Source organism: Labrus mixtus, chromosome 3, assembly GCF_963584025.1.
Source record: "Labrus mixtus chromosome 3, fLabMix1.1, whole genome shotgun sequence".
Taxonomy (NCBI): Eukaryota; Metazoa; Chordata; class Actinopteri; order Labriformes; family Labridae; genus Labrus; species Labrus mixtus.
The window spans coordinates 16,798,632-16,821,010 of NC_083614.1; positions in this window are offsets into that span (position 1 = coordinate 16,798,632).

Below are 22,379 nucleotides of genomic sequence, written 5' to 3' on the forward strand. Positions count from 1 at the left end.
TATAGGCTATAGGCTAATTCTCAACTGTGTAATCCAGACGATCACCAAATAGTTAATTATGAAGTAATCATGTTATTCGTACAGAGAAGTATATCCTGGAATGAATGCATCATTTCTACAAACCTAACTAAAAACTTTCAGTAGTCTCATGTATGCTATCTTCTACTTCCACATTGTGTGCATTCTTTTTTTAAGGATTCCAACTGTATGTGTCTCAAGTACAAAGAGACACGAAGAATGCTGGGAGAAAGAACAAGACAAGCTGTTTGAGAGCAAATGTTTGGTATAGAGGGAGATTGAATGCTTCATAATATATGCTTGTTTAAACAGTCATAACAAACATATTTTCAGGAAGTTATAAGGATTTCTTGCATTGTGTGTGGTTATATCTTTTATGCCAAATTACAAGTCTACAGATTTTCTTATACGGGTTCACATATCTATTTATCATTTTGAGAATTAGAGTTATTGACTGACTGTTGGCAGCTTGTAGACCATCCCTTGTTGTTACATTATGATTACAGTATATTCAATGGAAGTCTCCATTACCATTAACATCACATACCTGGATAATACCCAAGGACACATGTATGGGGAAGGTCTCACCGTTTACTTACAGCCTCAGATAAGTCAAATAAGGCCATAAATCAACTACACTTTTCATTATTGATAAAAGGCTTATATCGCTTTTTTCACTCAAAAGAAAATCAAGTGTTTGCATAACAGATGGTTTGCAAGGTTAATCCAAACTCATTTTAATAGAGTTAATCAGGTACAACATAATTATGAAACACAAAAAATGTCCTGCAATCATCCCTACTCCCCTTTCACTATGCATGATTATGTGATGAATTCTATGGACATGTCGCAAAAGCTTTCTATGAAAAGCATTATTATTATTATTATAAAAATTATTCCTTTGGGGTAGTTGGACTGTGGGAGTGCAACGTTGCACACTTCGGAAACAATGGGGCCTAAAATGGACACAGACATGCATACCCAAAAACACATACCAAATAGATTTGACTGTGTTAATTAGAATTGAAGAAAGGAAGTAAACTGTTTAAAAATTTCTAATTTAACGCCATCACACTGAGCTGATCTGCTTGTGTAGCCCTGTGTAGCAGCTCTACGTGTGCTTTCATATCTGACAACACTCACACAGAATGATTGATTACTCAGCCTGATTAATCGACTATGGATTGAAATGACACCAAACTTTTAGCGGAATATAATTAGATAGATAGATCAACTTTATTGTCTGTCCCAACAGTGACATAAATTATCATTTGACAAGGCTAAAATAAAAATAAAAGATAATAAAAAGATTTAAAAAATGATACACACTTACAAAAAAAGTCAAGAATATCTTGATGCTTTGTGTGACAGAAAAAAGAAAAACTGACTATCTGTGTTGAATTCAGTTTGACCCTCTAAAATACACAAAGCCCTAAAAGTGTTCGACATTTGTGATTTGGAGTCAGACTGAAGATCAGTCAGTTCCAGCTGCAGGTCATGTGGTGCTGTTTCAGGGTCGTGTGACAGGGGACAGGACACCAGCTGAAGTGACTTGTCATTTTTTTCAAAATCAGAGAACTGAGGCAGAATTCTCTGTGCAGGTCGTCCAGTGATTTGCTGTACTTCTTCGCGTTTCGTGTGGCCTCTTTCTGCGTGGCTGGTGTGGGAAAATGAGTGAAAGATTTGTTTGAAATTTGTCTGGAGAATAAAGTCAGCTTGGCTTTGAAGGCTCTCACATTTGTGTGTCGTACGCTAGAGTGGTAAAATAAGTCCTGGTGATCCGCATCTGTTTCCTCCAGGAACGCAATGAACTGACGGTGCTGGTTATAAAATTCACAAGTTTTACTACTGGATTCACCACATGATTAAGCTGCAATACAGACTTACATAGAGATTCCTGATGAATGATGCAGTGAAGGAAAATAATCCTCTTTCACTTTATCCTGGATTCTTTTCAGCAGCCCGACGTGTTTTCCAGTTAAATTTGGCGATCCATCCGTGGTGACATTGGCAAGTTTACTCCAAGGTAGCTTCATTCTCTCGATCACAGCAGGCACACTGTCATATAAGTCCTCTCCTCTGCGTCTTTCCTTTCAGGGACTTAGGAGCTGAGCAGTGTCTTTTATGTCATTACTTTCATCCAGTGCTAATAAATATAACATAAAGGCCTTTTAGTTTAACTTGCTGGCAATATCTTCATCAATCAATTCCACACGGCAAGTCACTGTCCTTCGTGATGAACTGATCTTTTCAAACTTGCCTTTGCTCTCCGGACACAAGAGACCTGCTGTCTCTATCATGCAGTCTTTCAAAAGCTCGCCTTCTGAGAAAGGCTTGCTAGCCTTTGCTAATTTAAATGCTAGCAAAAAACTTGCCTTGGTACTGGACTCTTGAATCGCAGTTTGTCAGTGAAAAATGTTTTGCTGAGTCAGTAAATTAGCCATCAGCCTCTCAGCAGTAGCCGCCCGTTCTTGCGTTGACTGGTTGCTAGCATAGTTAGCATGCTTCGTTACAAAGTCATGGCTGATGTTGTATTCTTTAAAAACTGGCATATCAGATTTACAGCCGTTGATCGGATATCAGTGAAAACATATTTTGCTGTCCACTCCTTATTAAACGCTCTGCACTCACCGTCCACTTTTCTTTTCTTTGGTCCGCTCATTTTTACAGAAGGGCTCAATGTACAATGTGAAAAGTGAAGTTGAGAGTAATGCTGCATTCATGTTACAATGTTACAATGTTACAATTCACTTAGCAGACGCTTTTATCCAAAGCGACGTTCATCAGAGAGTAAGTACTAATCCATTCATACACCGCCACTGTGTATGCCACTGAAGCAGCGGGAGCAATGCAGGGTTAAGTGTCTTGCCCAAGGACACATCGGACATGTTGCTCAGCTGGGGATCGAACCCTCGACCTTCCGGTTGAGAGGCAGGAGGAGCAGCAGGATTTGGCTAAGCAGCAGGCCGTGCAGTTCGATTTGTGTAAAAGTCGTAGTACTGGCAAGTTCAAAAAGGCAACACTATGAGATTCAGAGAATATTGGTATGCAGAGCTGTTCATGCCAGAACTGTCATGATGCACAGCTGCAAAGTGTCCTGCTGCATTGGCATCTTTTGCTGTTTCCACATATTGCAGATAATAGTAATTTAAACATCTGTAATGTGTAATTTATAAATTCTGGGCTACAATGTAATCAAAATTCTATACATGTATAGAATTTGTTAAAAAGCTGTCAGACAATAACGCCATCAATAAAGCCTGTTGGGGATCTTAAAAGAAGCATCTCTCGGACTGGAGGAGGCTGGCTGCATCTCGGACTGGAGGAGGCTGGCTGCATCTCGGACTGGAGGAGGCTGGCTGCATCCCAGCCTGAAATGATCCAAGAACGAGGAGAGAGTTACTTTCATAGGTTCAGCCTCACTATCAAGCACAACTGGCACAGGCAAACCTGCATCTTTGTTGGATAATGTCGGTTGGACAAACAGGCTTCATTCTTCCCTTTAATATTACACTAAAAGAGATAATTGAAAACCTGAAATGTGTTGCATCAAATGAATAAAGTGTTTGACTAAATGTTGTGATGTGCATCTCTAATTTGAATAGCCCACTTTTCAAACATAAGATTTTAACACTTACATATAGGATGATCCTGTCTCCGTCTAACAGCCTCCAGAGGACTTTTTTCTAATGTCACATGTAGACTGGTCTAAGTGCGTGTGCTGGGTGCATTTATGAATATGACACATCAGCATATTATTGATTATTTAAATCTCCGGGCATACTGATTAGTTTTGATCTAAAATTATTTTCTGTATGCTTAAAGGGGTCATCTGTTACACACAAAGCCCAGGTTCATACAGTAAAATTGTTTGGAGTAAAACAGCCGTTCGTGATAAATATTGAGCAAAATCGCAGTTGTTTAAAAAAATATTTCTCTTTCAGAGGCTTAAAGTTTTATTTAGCTTCCTTAGTTTTGTCATTTTAAAGTACCTGCTTTAAGTTTTTCTGTTTTAATTTCTCTAAAAAAATGTTTCAAGGATATTCCTGGGCTCAAGGAGCGTTTACTGTAATCAGCCTCTTTAGTCACCACATGACAGCATTGCCTTAATTTTAGAGCTAAAATATTTAAATCATGGATGTGTTGAGGGTAGGGTTGCCACCTTCCAAGCAGAAAAATAAAGCACACCCCACAGCGGGGTGCAACTCAGTAGGGGCCTGACCACCACTGGCCCAACGGTGGGGTGGGGCACCTGTTGTGGTGAATCATGATTTAAAACGTTGTTTTAATGAAGTATTAAGAGTCATACTTAAAGTTGTAAGTGCTTTATTAAATATAATATACAAACACAAAACTTCAGTGGAAAGGCAGATACAGTAATGTATGCACAATGAAATGCACCTAACAGGACTTCAGCAGATGCTTACTACTAGTAGGCCTATTTAATTTACAATTTAACTTAAACTTCAAAAAGTTATTAACTTAACATGAATTCATTAACAGAGTATTATTGAAGTGATTTTCACACTGCTGTAACATAGAGGGGAGCAGTAAGATGACAGATTTTTTATTAAATAAACAGTACGATATGGGGTGCCGATTGTAAAGTTGCGCACACAACAAATAACAACAACATTTCTCCATATTTAGCCCTAAAAAATCACTTTTTATTCACATTTAGAGAAATATTTACTTTTTTTTTACTTTTTTGAATAAAAATGTAAGATAATTTCATTGGCAAATATAAATGTTAAATATTATATCTAAATGTTGAATGTTTTATCTAAATGTTAAATGTTATATATAAATGTTAAAAATACATGTCCTGATTCTAAATATTTAGCTATGTTTCTAAACATTTAGTTTACATTCTAAATATTTAGCTTTGATCCTATATGTTTACCTAAGATTGTAAATATTTATAATCAAAGCTAAATATATAGAATATAAACTAAATATTTAGCAACGACTTCTAAATATTTAGCTAAGACTTTAAATATTTAGCTAAGATTTCTAAATATTTAGCTAATATGCAAATTCACTCGACCGCCCACCGGAAGCACCAAAATAAAAGTTCGAGGAAGCAATCCAACCATTGTCTCCTACAGGAGACTGGCGGGATTTTGAAAATGTCGAACGAGTGCTGTGATGGCGCTGTGGAAGATCCTGTGTCCGACACCGAAGAAGTAGTGCTTTGAAAACCCTGAATTGCGGCCAAAACGGCCCTTCCAATATTCTCCGCTAATTCGTTCGACATTAAGCCACGCCCACTCACTTAAACGGTATCAAATGTTTGACTTTACTACTAGGATTATATGTATGAAGTTTCAGGACTGAATGACTATGTTAAGCCCGTGAAAAGCTACTTCCTGTTTGATGGCGAACGATGCGTCCGTCTGGCAACAGTGTTGGCCGTTTGAGCTTGAAAGTGTTGTATGACCAAGGTGTTAGCATGGTCCACACCAATTTTGAGGGGAAAATTAGCTATCGTGTAGCAATGACTAGTGCTAATTGAGAAGCAGTAACTTCCTGTTGTCAACAGGTGGCGCTGTGACTGATCCAAAAATGTCAAACATGGATGTGTTCAGGGCGGGCCCCGTATCATGTTTTACAAATTTGGATATGATTGAACCTTGCATAGCAGAGATTTAAGTGTTTGCTTTTTTGGCAAGTTGCCAAAATGCACATCAAACTTTGCAAGCACGCCACGGCCATAGCCATGCCCTTTGATGAAATAACGTGTAGAGCACAACGCTGCCCTACAAAGCCAAAGTGCAGTATCTGCAAAAATTCCAAACTGAGAAAACCGGCTTTTTGTGTTTTTTGTACCAGGCACAAGTATCAAATTATATTTAACAACCAATGGTATGATTGGTTTGAAGAAAGTAAAGTGAATTTCAAAGATGTAATTTGAACTTCAGGTTTACTATTTCAGTTTTACGGCTAAAACTGCACTTTGCCTTTGTTTTACTGCTGAATAATTATAAGGCCAAACACTGATGGACTGCAGTAACTAACAATTGTTAATGGGTTTTAATGTAATTAAGTAGACAAACAAGATGTATATTCTTTTCCACTCATTTGTTTTGTTTCCTATTTTATTTTATTATTTTATAGATCAGATTAAGATATAGTTTTGTCTTATAAATACCATTTTACAATTACAGGCCTGTATGTTTGGGTATGTGAGTAACAATTCATATGAACTGAACAATTGATTAAAATCAATTAATTAATTAACTAACTCTGAATGCAACACATGAATGCGTTCTACGAGACACATGTGGTGCTTTGTGGTGGTGAGTTTAAACTCTACCTCCCATAATACATTTAGATACTGGTACCACGAGCAGGCCTGTATTCTGGGAGTGTAATGTTTCTAGAGGAGTAATACGACACTATTAGCTCTTTAAGGGCACGGTCACACAGTGCCGGCCAGCGGGGTACTGGCGCAGCGGGGGGCAAACCGTGCTTGAGTATGGCACGGTACGGATTGCCAGTGTGGCCGTGCCCTAAAATAAGCTGGTGCCTGGCCATTAAGAGCTTTGTAAGTGAGAAGAAGGATTTTAAATTACATTTTAGATATATAAAGGGAGCCAGTGCAGGAAGCCAATAGAGATGTGATCTCTTTTTTTAGTTCTAGTTAGTCCACATTTTGAACCAGCTGAACAGTCTTCAGAGACTTACTGGGGCAGTCTGATAAAAGAGCATTACAATAATCCAACGTAGAGGTGCATTGTTTTATGACAGGATATGCTTGATTTTAGAGATATTATGAAGGCGAAAATAGGCTTTGAAATGTGTTTAATGTGTGAGTTTAAGGACATATCTTGATCAAACAGAACAGTTATGTCATTACAATAAGTCACTCTGAGGAGTTAAAGGACAAGCACAATAACTTCAGTCTTGTCTGAGTAGGACAAAATATCTAATTCTAACTAATCTAGTCATGCAGGTCCTGATTTCCTTGAGGCATGCTTCTAGTTTACATAACTGATTGGTGTTGTCAGGCTTCATTGATATGTATAAGAGGGTAGCGTCATAACAATGAAAATTTATGGGGTGTTCCTCCTAATATTACCTAGAGGAAGCATGTATTAGGAGGAAAGAATCGGCCCAAGCACAGAACCTTACACAAGTCCATGGCTAACCTTGGTGTGCATAGAGGACTTATCATTAACATGTAGGCTACAAACTGAGATCGATCTGATAAACATGATTTAAACCAACTTATAATTCCTATAATGCCAAGTAATTTTTGTAGTCTATGTAATAGGATGTGATGGTCAATCGTGTCAAATGCAGCACTAAGATCTAACAGGACAAGCCTAGAGAGAAGTCCACTGTCTGAGGCTAGAAGTACATCACTTGTAGCTTTAAACAGTGCAGTCTCAGTGCTATGGCAGACTCCAAATCCTGACTGAAAATCCTCAAATAAACTATTATCATGTCACATAACGTCACAGAAACATTGCATAACTGACAAGCCACTACTTTCTCCAGAATCTTTGCATAAAGGGAAGGTTGGATATACAGTAGGTCTATAGTGAGCTAATTTGCCTGAAGCTAATGAGGCTTTTAAATGATGGGGTTAAAGGGCTTTTAATTGGCTTTATTTTAACAGGGAACAAATTGCTTGTCTCACATTATCATGTAGTTGTAAGAGATTCCTTGAAATGTTTGTTTTTTTTACCTTATTTTTTAAAAACTGGAACTAAACCACAAGTCATGACTGATATATAATGAAAACATAGAAAATGAAAGTTGGGACGAACTTTGTGAAAATATTTTTTTTTTGATGAATACAGTGATATCTGCAATTTCAGTTCAAGTAGGCTTTCCTAATCTGCTGAGGAGAAGTATTTAAGCTTTGGTAGTGTCATTTTGAATCACAATTAATAACTATTTCAATGAAAACCTTAAGGTAAACATGTACCATACTGTACTGTCCTGGAAGCTCTGTGATCATGATAAATGTATCAAAAAACAAATATTACATTACATACTTGGGGTAAGGGTGCTTATCTAAGTCTGGTTAGGACCAGATCGAGTCTGTTCTGAACCATTAGGTTCACATAGTGAGGAAGGTTTCCGGCCAGTACAGTGAAGACTTACTCCGTCAATATAAGAATATAACTTAAGATAAATAATGACTTCCAGCGAAATATACTTTAGGTACTCAAAGTTGAAGTACTCATGAATGCCTACGTTTTAGAATGTAGTATTAATAATACTAAGTTCTAATTATTGATGGATCAGTATGTATGGATCATTTCAAGATTGTAGCTGGGAAAACAGTGCTCTTATGAACTTATATCTTTACTGTTCAAATAGTTGAATGCATCACAATTTATTTGTTTCACTCTTTTTATATTCATACCTGAATCTACAAACCAGTGACTGAGTTTTAATAACAGGGAGAGGAGTTAAAGTAATGACACGTTCAAACAAGTTACAAAAATATCAACCCTCATATAAATTTATTTTTCACATAAATAGAAGGCAAAAACTGCAGTTACAATTAGAAACACAACATTGAAGCATTGGATCTCTGCAAAACATTTTTAAGTTGTTTTTTTTGTGACCAACTCCAGCCACTCATGGAGTTTAAAGTGGAGGCTTCTAATTTTGGGTCAATCTCTCTTCTCAGAAAGAAAATTGTACTGTGAAACTCGATGTGAGCGTCTCCTCAGACAAATGATAATACTACACTGCCATGAATAACCATAGCCTGTACAATGTTGTAGATTTGATTTCTAATATGAGTGAGTGCTGTAATATATGCTTCAGATAAGAGAGAGCAATCTGCTGTTAAAATGTTATCTCAATCTTTGTTTTTTTCTTTCTGCAGAATGTAGTCATGCAGTGCAAGGCACAGTGCATCACACTTCATGAAAGGCAGAGAGTCTGGGTTCAAGATCTAAATGGTCTGACCATTTGGACTTTGATGTGGATTTATTTTGAGAGCTGTGGTGCTAAAACAGGACAGAAACAATACTAGAGATATTTTTGATTCACAATGTACAGGAAACAAAGATGAGATGATTTCTGATGTTACAGGAAAATTCATCACATGATGGGAAAGTAACATGAGACAAAAGACACAGCGACAGTATCAGAGAGTCAAGCTGAAAGCAAAGGAAGTGATAATAGAGCCAGGTGATGAAATAGGAGTCAGGGGACTGGGGTGTGAGATTCTATCAGGATGAACTTAGATCAAAGTTGTTATGCCATAGAGGTGCTACTATTCATGATAAGTGGGAAAAGAGGATATAACAGGTGTCAGCATATTCATTTTTTGTTCTAGGACATTTAGAGACTGAATAGTTACCAGCTTAAATCTCATGAGAAGAGTTTTTATCTGGTTATCAAACAGACTGAAATGAAGACTGATGCCCTACAAAAGCAAACAAGACCATCAGAAAAAAAGTGGACAATTTCTATGTCGTTATTTACAATGTCTGGTACCACTGCCACCATCTGTTTACATTTGACATCATTCCATCGCAACACTTTATGGTGATCTGATACAGCAAGAGTCCCACCAGAAAACATAATTACACACATTCTACAATTCACTTAGCAGTCGCTTTTATTCTGTCTCCTCATTTCCAGATACTCTGTACGTAAGCGCCACAGTTTTGCTCCGTTGGATGGCGAGCACCCTGCCCCTTTGGGTCCTTTTCTGGAGCTTGAGCTCAGCCATGAGCGGCTGTACAAACATCAGACGTTTTGACGTAATGTTGATAAAGTGATGGAAAATATGATCGTGAGTCATTATGTTGTGTTTTATTTTGAAATTGACCAGATGCTCTGTGCGTTTCCTTGTCCGATTTCCTGTCCGGGTTGTTCTGCTGTCCAGTTTACGCGTGCTTACAGCATGCTTCATTGAGAATATGGTCTTGCAGCATATTCAAAACGGAGCGGAGCGTAGTACTAATGCTGGCACACTCCAGAGGCAAACCGCTGTGCTCGCTGTGGAAACTGGTGCATTGACTGGAGTGGAAGCGAGTGGCGGCTTAGAGCAAGGCCCTGGCGGACCACAGGGCGCACAGATTAGGAGGAAATTTGGAGTAAGCATTGTTCAGGACAAATGTTTATATAAGACCAGCAAAGAGATAAGATGAAGGACTGCTTTGCCCACAGGGGATGCCTAAATCCACACATAATAAAAGTTCCTCCTAGGCACTTTAAATTGACAAAGAAATCATGAAACCGACACACATTTCAAAATGGCTAACAGCTCATTAAAGAACAGTCTACATTTTTTCAAGACTTTTTCAAATTTTTGTTAATTTTCTGTCTTTCTTCCTCCCTCTCTTTTTCTGTTGAGCCAGATGAGGGTGTTGCACTATTGCATTGTCACACATATTATTGGCTATGATATGCAGATTTATGGTGCAGGTAACTGATCAAATGTTAGGGCAGATCAGAGAGATAGGGTAGATAATTCATGTGCATTGATTTTTATGGTGATTTAACAGTGTGTTAATGATGTTTACCATATCAACGACAAACCTAAGCCAACTTGGGACCAACCCCATGGCCAGAATGTATCTAATATAAGTGCTGGGGTTAACCATTCACACAACTGAAAGCTGCTGACTTTGCTGACTGTAAGCCAGCTTTTGTTAACTCTGAAAAGAGCTTCAACGGGAAAATCTTCTCTGGCATGGTGGGTTGGTCGAACAGCTATGATTGGCTGAAGGTACAGTTCAGTAAAAGTATAGGTGTTGCAACAATGACACCATTGGGAGTGTCACATTCCTGCATGTATTCACTCTTCACCATGATATGAGTCATACTACATTAGTTGCTGCTGTTTTTCCCACATATTTGCTTTACTGTTTCTGCAGAGTGAATACTCAGGACTACAATTGGAAAGTCCACACTTATAGTTATAATTTATTATGTCTTAGCTATTTAAGAATTATTCCACACGAAAAGATTTTCAAGCATTAATCTAAAAGCACAAATAAGTCTGACAGGGCTGAGTCCTGCTCTTTTATTACAGTGGTCCTCTGAATGTCCACCAATTCAAAAAACATGGAAAGATCCCTCATGTGTATCCCTAAACTAATGTGTGGATATGCTGAACAAATGCAAATTCAGTATATAAAAATATCATGTAAATTTAAAAAAGAGTCACTCCAAACAATAAACTGTTTAAAAAGATGGACGACATGACAGCGTCCCAAAACAGTTGGACTCCCTCTGCTGACTGGCTGTAGTATAGGTCATAAGCTCTGCCTCCTCCATCTTAACAGATGGGACCTGTGTGAAAATCAAATGCACTTCAAATAACATTTTCTCAAACATTTTCCTATGTCATTATATTTTGTTCTTAATGATTTATCCCTGAGTGTTCTCTTTGTTGTTGTTGTTGTTGATATCATTATCTGGTTTTCCGAATTATTTCCGAATCCTAATCTTTTGCTGTGTTTTCTAAAATTTTCCTTCCAGCTTTAATAAGAGAGTGAAAGCATTATCTTCTATGCATTTGGATTATGGTTAGGGGTTCTGGTGGAGCATAAGGTCTTTTGAACACCATCCATGGAATAGAAATCTCACATGCCACATTTCCCCAATCCCACTTTGTTAGAGCATATAAATACATGGCTGAAAAGATTGAATTCTTCATCCTGCAAGGAAAATGTTTTGTTCTATCTTCATCTACACATAACTACTATGATTCTTCTTGAGTGCCTTTCGGGTAATGCTGTCATTGTGTCTTTATCATCAAGTTTAAGAGAAATGGTGTTGTCTTATGTGGCTTATAATATGCATGATAAGAAATTATTTGAAAAATGTATTAACGGCAGATAGACTTAAATAAATAGATCTTCATCAACGCAGCATAATTGTTATCTGCTTCCTGGTGATTCTGTCTGCTATTTCATCTATCAGCCAGACTGATCTGTGAACCATGGGACAATGTGCTGTGAAGCATTTTCTCTCCTCTCCATAATCAAAAAAAAGGATGATAGAACAAAATGTCTGGTTATTATCAGACTACAAATATACATGTAGAGCCGATAGCTCTGATTCTAATAACATCCCAACACCATATTTGCGTGGCTGTGCACACAAGTACACACAGACTTGGCTAAACTTGATTTTTTTATTCCTGCTTTTGACTTCATGTCAACATTCACCATTTCACAAGTATACATGCAAGACTTCTGTTCGGCTTATGGGTCACATACATTCAACACACTGCGGGCGTTACCATTAGGGTTCATAATTCCCCCAAGGATACTTCAATATAGACGAGAGGAGCTAGGATCCAAAGTTCTGCTCTTTCTTTTTGGAATGCGACCAAATATACCTCTGAGCCACAGCCGCCCTCAGGCCTAGTCCACACGTAGGCGGGTTTGTTTGAGTTCACTGAAAACACACCTTTTGGAAAACTCCTCAGGGTGAAGATTTTAAGAAACTCTATTTAAGGTGTTTATTTGTAGACAGGGAAACCTGAGTTTTGTGCTTGTAACGTCACACTGTGCGCAGATTAATCCTTGGTAAAGTGTCATTGTACGACGCTTTCACTTTTCTTTACATGAGATTATTCATCATTGATAATGAGATTTGTGCAATGGCAGACGTGCAATGGCAGACGTGACCAAACTAGAGCTTGTGTAAATGTTTAACTGGCCTTTCTTCAAGCTTACACATACATACACAATTGCTCCCCCATTATGTTGACGAGCAGAGAAGCCTAAATGGACAGCTCTGTAAATTAAATGGTCATTGCAGAAGAATGGCTACTACTCTAGATCAACAGAGACCTTGGCCCTTTCCGAATTGTCACAGTTCAGTATGCAGTACGTACTATTCAGTATGGAGTTTCAGTATACTGAACTTTCGTGGTCATTCAGTATGCATTTGGGTCCACCTCAGTATACTGAACATTTCAGTATGGATACTAACTTCCGGGTTTCATGCAGTATGGATCCGATGCGTGCTTTCAGGAAATGAATTGTATTTTACCACCCACAATGCTGTGCGAAATTAAACGTAAATCGTCACGTCACGTCCGCCTCCAAATCAAAACAAACGAGCGTGGATTAATTGAATCAATTTTTAATCTAGAGTTAAAGTCCCGACTGAAATCGCTACTTTTAATTAACAACAGAAAATATAACAAATGTCTGCATTATTATAAAACCTTTCCCCCTCTATTTGAATAATGATTTCACTATTTAAATGCGTCTTTATTTGTTTATTTTACTTTATATTCTGTATATTACTGTCTTTCATTTGTACTTTCCTTTATGTACTGTATGTGATTTAGTTATTTAATCTGCCTTTTACTTGATTTACATTGTGATATTGTTTTTTGTTTACCTGACTGTATATGCGCATTACTCTTCTTGAATAAAAAAAAAAAAAAACGGGTGGATGCGGCCGGTTCGGGAAATGTAAATGACGTCATTTCCATACTGAATGAATCAGACGAAGTAGGCACAAATATCTGCCTACTGTGTGTGCATACTGAATAGTAGATACTAACAGTATGCAGCAAGGATAGTACGTACTGCCTACTGAAAGATTGAGTATGTACTTGACAATTCGGATACGGCCCTTTAGTCAGTCTATCATCCAGAGTCAACTATGTGACCATGACCTTTACAAACACAGGAAATGTATTATGATAAACATCCTTCAACCTTTTCTTAACTTTAAACTAATTACATTTTGTATATATATACAAATACTAAGCATAAACTCCTCCTGTGTAGCTAGTGAATGGTAACTATCACTTTGTGTTGAGATTCATAAACAGTGATGCCTTTAACACATTATTGTGTCCTGTCTAATAATGTTGATGACTTCTCTCCAGCAGGTATATCTTGATTTTTCGTTATCTTTTTGTATAATGTATTAATTAATATCTTACCTAACAGAACTTATTTGTTTCTCAGGTGGTCATTATTGGACAGACGTCTTGGTTGCTGTCGATGTCAATGTACCTTTTGAAATTGAAAACCTTCTTACCTCTATTTGTAAATGTATCAAACAAGTTGACTTATGGTCATTTATTTATTTGTTCCCCAATTTAATGCAGTAATTGAAATACTTGAATGATAGCTTTTTATAAATATGTCTTCTGGCTATAATAACAAGTGGTTGTCTTATAATTGATTTTATAATTGAATTGAATTGGATAGTGTAATGAAGGTTGGACCTCAATGTTCTCTTGAACACAAACAAAGGTTGATTGATTGATTTAACTGCACAATGACAATAACAATCATTTTATTATAGTTCAAATATGTTTTGTTGGAAAGAGGTGCAGAGAGATACACAGAATTTGATCAGTTTTTTGTTTTTTTCTAATCCATGTGGATGCCATCTGAATTCCTTTAAAACTATGCATTTTACATTGGGACAAAAGACAACAAAAGAGCCATTTCATTCCATAAAGCTTTCATGCAATTTGAGTTATTAAAACTCACTTCCTGAAAGATAAAGAAAATGTAACCTTTCTGTTTTATGAAAGAGAAAAGATGCTTCATTTGTCTATTATGTAAGTTTGCTTCATAAGCCTCATTTGTTTTAATCTTTAAAACATATTTAAAACAAATGATCAAAAACTATATCAATTGAATACATGAAGGATTTATTGCTTACTAGAGCTAGCAGAGGTCTACAACTGTCCTGGAAAAAGAAACTTCACTGACTTCTGCTTTGAAGTCTTGAAATCAATGTTAAAGAAAAATTACCACGACTTAAATCGGTAAGCAGATTGTCTCCTGGAAGCTGTGGTTAAAAGCTGAAGAAATGCAAACAAACAAGTGTTGCAGAGAATTGTAAGCTCTCCAGCCTGTTTGAGATCAGTGATTTCAGCATCTCCTCTCTCCCCTCTTAGCTCAGCAAACAAACACTAGCAGGTCAAGAGATTTTCCCACAGTCTGTACTATGTCTCATATCTGTACTGTACACAAGTGGGTGTGTCTCCAGATATTTGAGATTTGATTTGATAACACACATTGCTTGTTTCTTCTTGAAAAAGCAAACATTGAGGAGGGACATGTGGCTGCTATTGACTGATGTTTATACCAGCAAATCCCCAGTCAACTTGCATAATGGCAATATTCCTGTAGGAACAAAAACTAAAATAAGCAGGGAGTGTGGCAGAAAAAAAAAAATGCCAGGAAGCATGGACTAATACTGTATGGCCTGCCTTTAGGTCCTACACTCCAGATGGTAACTGGCAGTAGTGCAGGATGAATCATCAGTATTTTTCATGTTTTGAGTGAGATGAAAAACTAATTTGAATATTTACATAATCTTTTTAGAGCCATGCTTCCAACAATCCTAGCAGAAAGTTTTCTTGTAAAAAATAATTATTTGGAAGAAATACTTGCTTGACGTATACTTAGTTGTACAGAGAACCCTTGAAAAATGTTTTATAAAGGTTCATTAGAAACAAATGGTACTAGGGAGAACCTAAGCACAAAGGAACAACTTCTCAGGAATTCTGTGGCCAAAGCAACAGAGTCCGCTACACGACATTATAATGAGAATATTTGCCTTTTTATCAATGCTATGTGTAGTTCAATGGAATGACAACATCCACAAAAGAGGAGAACAACATACTGAGGAACAGAAAACATAATGCAGCCGTTTAATTACGTGCACAGAGATCGTAGTGGTCGAGTGCAGACACTTTAGGCAGTCACTGTATATAAACGTCATTCTCTTCCTATTGGCTTGAGGTGAATTCTCTGGAGTATATGCGTTATTCTCACATCAGCTCACTCGGACTTTCTGCGGAAAAAAATACTAGGGGTCTGCCCGGAGAAACTCCGGGTGAAGTCCACGCGAAAAATTTGGCTGTTTGCGTTCACATATAGCCTAAAGTCCCTCCGGGTAGCCTAATCTCCAGAGTTTTTCAGGAGATTTCCATTTGTGTTAAAAGGGTTTATGTTAATCACTATCACTAATTGTTTGATCACATCCTAAGTGTGTGTGTATCTCTTCTGCTGGTACTAACGTTATTTTCTCGGTCGGCATGGTTTGAGAAACTGCTGTTGATTTTTTAGAGAGAGTATGTGGGTGCAGGTTTCCAAGGTTTCACACATTATCATAGCTAGGGAGTTCAATTTTCATCTAGCCAGGCAGCCAGCTGGAATCTGCACCAGCAACATTTCTGACAGACAAAGTATCAGTTGTATACGATACTTTCCAAGGAATGTAGAATAGAAAATAACATTCATTAGGCCTTTCATGCATAGAAATGTAAAAATAAATGTTTTCAGTCAGACAGAGAAATGAAACCATTTGGCATCCAGACCATAGACTGTAAAAATAATCCAGACTGACATGCTTCATCTTTTCCAAGCTTTCAGTTTGAATAAAAGAGCTTGTTATCACCGTGAGGCTAAATGACAGAGTTGATATTGTAGCTTCCTTCATCACTTTGTCTTTTGATATTTTTTCTTGATGACTCCATTATTCAAAGGAAAATATTATTAAAAAAATATGGTTTTGAGACATATTTTCAAGTTGTTGACACACTGGACTGCAGCAGTGCTGTTGATGAAGGCTTATGTCTCTGATCCCTGGACACTTTGACAGCCACTGATTAAGTATCCCCTCTAGAAGAATATTGGTCAAACATGGCAGCACTTAGATGTCACCAGCCTTCAATCAACACACACAACTGCAAGAGTTAGACACACAATGGTGCACATTTGCAATGACATGTAAAAATGGGACCCATTTTCAGTTCTGAAGCAATTCTATGCATTGGCAGGGGTTGCTGATTATGTCCCTGTTTTTGTATTTGGTTCAGTCTCTGTTTCTTTGTGTTATTTCCCATTAGTATCTCTCCTTCTTCCTTTCATCTGTATCTGCAAGAATCAGCAGTTCAAACATTTTGAAACCCAATGGTCGCATCCAAATGTGCCAATCAGACTTTGTATGAAATTGTGCATCTTCTGAGTTTGCCTTATTATCTCAATAGATGGAAGATATTGACTTTTGAAAGTTGTGGCCTTCTGTAACACTCAGAAGCTTATGGTGGGAGGTATTAAAACTTAAAATAAACTTGTTGTGATGTGAAGCATGATAACCGTTGTAGTTTTTGTACTAAACCTTTCCAAGTTTAAACCTCAACATAAGGGGGAGTCATGGATTAGGTTTTGTTGCAATATGCACTGGAGGGCACATAGATAGATCCTCTTGTTTGGCTGAAGAATTGAGCTATTATAGTGTTTTTTTTAGATCATTAGTAACAGGATCATGATTTAAAAGAAACAAAGAGAGTATTAATTTCACTTTCTTTGAAAGGCTTTATATGTTTTATATTATTTTTATTTATCAGATGTCGCCCTTGAGCACCAGCATGAAACCAAAACAACTTGCAGTGCATTGTTGTGTTAGCATGCTAATGCTAGCGATCTTTATTATGCTCGTATCTTCACACTGCATGTAAATGAGCGTGATCTAGAAACGCAGTTAAGCAGTGAGTACAGTATGTTATTCTTCTTTTCTCTAGTCCATCAATTAAACAACTTTTATTCGCGAGGGGAGGAGTCAGCCGCCGTCCCGGCGATGTAAACAAACTGAAGATATGACTCGGAAAACTCGGAAAACATCACAGACATTGGGACTCGGTGTTACACCCATTGTAGACTGTCATTACTCACAGAGTTATTTTCAGAGGATATACTTGATTTCTATTATATTTAAGTGTGAAAAATCACATTATAAAGCCTTTAACCACTAGCTGAACAAATGGCCCATTTCAGATCATCCATCTATCCATAATCTATATCGCTTATCACATGTGGGGTCGCAAGCAGCGGGCTTGAGCCAATCCCAGCTCTCAATTGGCATGAGGCAGGGTACATCCTGAACAGGTAGCCAATCAATCACAAAGTTATAATGCAGAGACAGACAACCAGTCAAATTCACACCTATGGGGAAATGTAACGTCACCAAGGCAATTAATTAACCTAACTAGCATAACTTCGGACTGTGGGATACCAACCCCACACTTGCATGGTGAGAATGTGCAAACTCTGCACACCCAGTCTGGCCAGAGAACCTGGAGCCATCTTGCTCTGAGGGGGCAGGTCTGACCTGCCCCACCTAGCTACTCCCACTTCAGATCAATAGACAAATAAATTCACTTCAAGTTACAATCTGAGGAGGTGTACATTTAGAGTATTTTCCCTTCTCAATGAATGCCAGATCTCTATCTATGTTTTCAGCTTTGGAGGATTTTTCTTTATTCAGTTGTCATTCTTCTGTCATCTGTTTTTCTATTTTATCCTTAAATGTATCTGGAAGAGTTAAAAAAGAGTCAGAGAGAAGGAAATAAAGCAGCTTCAGCTGGAAAGAAACTGACTATTTAAATAACAACAATGCTGAGTCGACATACAGCGACAAACACAAACAAAGAATCTTGATATCATTAAAAAGAATACTAATAAACTCAGTTGAAAAAATCACTTCAGAAAATTGGGTTTTCACACTATTGAAGTGAAAATTCAGGTAACTTATTACACTTTCAAATAACTTATTTTATTTAGCACAATGCCTTTGAGATTTAAGAACATAGCCAAACACAAGAGGTAAGATATGTTTATATTGTTGTGCCTAACGTACCAAACAGAACAAAATTGCTTTATGTTTGTTCAAAGCTTTGTTGTGTCTTAATCATAATGATATATTTGGTTAGACATGCAGCCATCCTTTCTGTTATTCTCCTCTCCTGCTTTTTCTCTTGCATAAAAATCACAAAATGCCATTATAGGATTGCAGAACACAAAGCTCCCAATCGAATACTGAAAGTTAAATTAGACCCTGGAAAGAGCAAATAATGTAAAAGAACATACAGTAACTGAGAGCATTTGTGTCAAAGAACCACCCCTGGATCCTATCTTATCTCAGTACACACCAAATCATTTTCCAAGTAACCTTCTTTCATATTTCTAGCATGTAAGCCTGGGATCTCCCCAGTTGAAATGGAGCAGTGCTGTGCCTAGCACAGTCAGCTGATCCTGTTTCTCTCAGTGACTGAAGATAAAACAGGGTGCTCTCAAGGCGCTGTCTCCGCATCCTGTGAAGTCTCTCTGAAGAGATAACAAACCCACAACAGGAGCAAACTGAGTCGACTCATCTGCGCCCACATAAAAACCACAAAGCTGTATTTTTAATCTTCTAAAAACTTTTCAATGTGGGGACTGAATGAAAGTTCATACTTCGTAGTTTGTGTTATTTCCCCTTATTGTTATCCTTTAGTAGGGAATGATGGGGGCTGGCTGTAACTCAGTCTGTAGGGACTTGGGTTGGGAACCGGAAGGGTCGCCAGATCAAGTCCTGGTGCATACTAAAATTTGGATATTGGTCCGGTAGCTGGAGAGCCAGGGGCCCTTGAGCAAGGCACTGCACGTGCTCTCTGTGTAGAAGTGTGTAGCAGCCCCACTCTGATATCTCGCCACTAATGCATTTCCATAGGCCCTGTTTGTGCATGTGTGTTTTCCAGGCCTATGTGTGTGAGAAGCATGTCTATCAATAACAGAATGTAAAACAAGAATTTCCCCTCAGTGATAAATAAAGTATGTAAAATTAATTGAAAATAAAGTAAAAATATGCTTTAGGCTGATATCTTTTATGTAATTGTTTTCTTAATTAAAGTAATGTTGGGCCACGCAGGCTTAGGACAGTCTGTGCCTTTGAGTTATTTACTGAGATCACAAAGAGGCCTAAAAGGACTCTTTATCCCAGAATCCCCTGCGGTACTTCACACCTACGTGTGACGTAAAGGGGGAACCGGAACCTGAGGTAAACCCACAGGCAGCTCCAGTCTTTAAAAGCAATCACCAGGCATTGCTTCCTTCTCTTCAAGTGTGGTCTGCCGACACCAGAGGATACCCTCTCCAACAAGATGGACTCCAGCATTCGAGACAAAGCCTTTCCTCCTCTTGGCTTACATAGGTTAAACTCCAGAGCTGATCTCCTAGCTCAGTATAGGTAGCTCTTCACATGCTGAATTCAAGCATCAGAGGATTCAGCTGACTACTTCCATGGCATATGTTTAGGAGTTTTGGGCGCAATCAGATGCTATCAGGTTCGAGCAAAAAGAAGAGTTTCTTTCCTTTGATTTTTCGTAAGACGTCATTGAACGCAACTGGACAGGAGCGCTGAAGGAAGCCCACTGATCCCTGAATCCACAAGGACACATAAAGAACTCGGCTCCTGCAACCAGAAGACCCTATAGAGCAGCGCTCTGGTCGAAGATCTGAATCCCGCTACCCTCCTCCTACATCTGCCACGAAGGAACCCTGCCTGAATCTGATGATTCAACATTCAACAGAGTGACGATCTAACCAGCTTTGCAACGATCACCAGGAGTTACCCCAAGTAAGAGCTTTGGTCTGGGCAGAAACAGTTTCAGAAATAGTTATGTTTCTTTTATAACCACTGATAATTATGCATCATTGTTGACGACATGTCACATTCTGTTTATTATCTGTTGTCAACTGCTGCATTTGTTTTATTGTGATGAACTGCTGTGTTCACCTATGTATGTAATGCTATGCTAGTTTACCTTCAGTCAACGGCTTTCACAAACAGAAAGACCAGTGTACCCGCCGTTGAATCAAAGTCCGGCCACTGGCTTTCTGGTGTTTAAGTAACAGTTACTGAACTCAGCTCAGAGAGCTCAAAACTATTTCAAAAGGCAGCCACACGGCTTCTTTTGTTGTCCACCATTTTGTCCACATGTGACGAAGTCACATGGTGCATTGTCTCTCTCCACCATCTTGTTTTCTCTCTTTCTCTCTCTCTCTCTCTCTCTCTCTCTCCTACACACACACACACACACACACACACACATTTACACCTCATTCACAAGGTGTGCTTGATAATGTTTGTTTGCTTAGATTAGTTTATAATAGTTATTTGTTTGATTAAGTTAATTGATTTTGGATTGATGTTGCTTTGTTTAAATAAATTCTGTTATAATTTAAGAGAGCAGTTGTTTGTGATTACTGGTGTATTTACATTGTGATATAAGCTGGGTGCGAAGGCTTTGTGTACGGATTTCACGCCTTCAATTTATTAAATATAGTTATTAATTATTAATAATATTAGTAATTAAATAACTAATTTGAGACTGATTTGAGTGATATTTTGGTTATATTTCCCTGAGTACAGGGTGGTGCCCCAAAACGAGATTAAACATAGTTTGATGATATTTTATTTATATTATTAATAATTAGAAATAATTATTAAAGAATATAACCAAAGTTGACTTGATACAACCCCAACAGTAACAATGTGTTGATTCCCTCTTTTTAAAACATCTGGACTCTCACTAAAGTGAGCACAAGTGACAAGTAAGCCTGAAAGCTCCAGCAGGGATATGTAAATATTAGTCTTTAGTGCTTCTTTATTAAAGGTATATAGACATAGATAGATGGACAAACATACAGACAGACACACAGACAGACAGGCACATACACAGATAGATATGGATGAGTACCTCAGAGCCCGGTGAGAAAAGTGGAGTATGATTCACAGCAAGAAAAATAGAAAAAAGGTCTGACCTACATGCCCATGCTTACTGTCTCTGGAGGAATCTGACTTGCAATCTCTCTCTGTTTTAGAAATAACAGGTTGTCCCTCTTTTTCTTCTAACTAGGAGTAAAACACTTCTCTACGATGAACATCAGGGCAGAGGTTAGGAAGCACCTGAATGTCATTCATTCTTTCAGATTAAAATTACATATACCTCAAAGTGTATAATGATTTATTCTTTTGCAGAATCCAATAAACCATTGAATTGGAAGTGAATTTAAAAAATGCAAAGTGTTCACACTGTCATTTTGTCTCACTGTCAGGATTAATAAATTACATTACAATTTGTAAATGCTGAAAGGCACATTAAAAGGCTATTCAAAGGATTAGTAATATCCCATTCAGATTTATTTTCACAATAAAACCAAAGGTTTTATGAACAACTAATCAAAAATAATTAACTCCACAATAAAAATATTGCATAGCCCATTGCCTGAAGAGATTAATATGTCCACCATCTGTGCAGTCTCATGGCTGATAGGAGCAGTGATAAGCCTCAATATACTGTCAACACTTCAGTGCACATAAACAATACGACTGAGAGGGGAGAGAACATATCGCACATTCATTTATCAGAAATCTGTCAGTCAGAAGCTGTCTCTGAGCATTTTCTATTTCCTGAATGCACACAACTCTATTGAGCCAGTAAGTAGGTCAACATATTGTAACATGTTGGTGACAAGTAACACATGCCTGCCTGAAAATAAATAAATAAAGAAGACAGAAAATAACCTTCAAATGTTCTATCTGTCAGCTTTTACCTATAG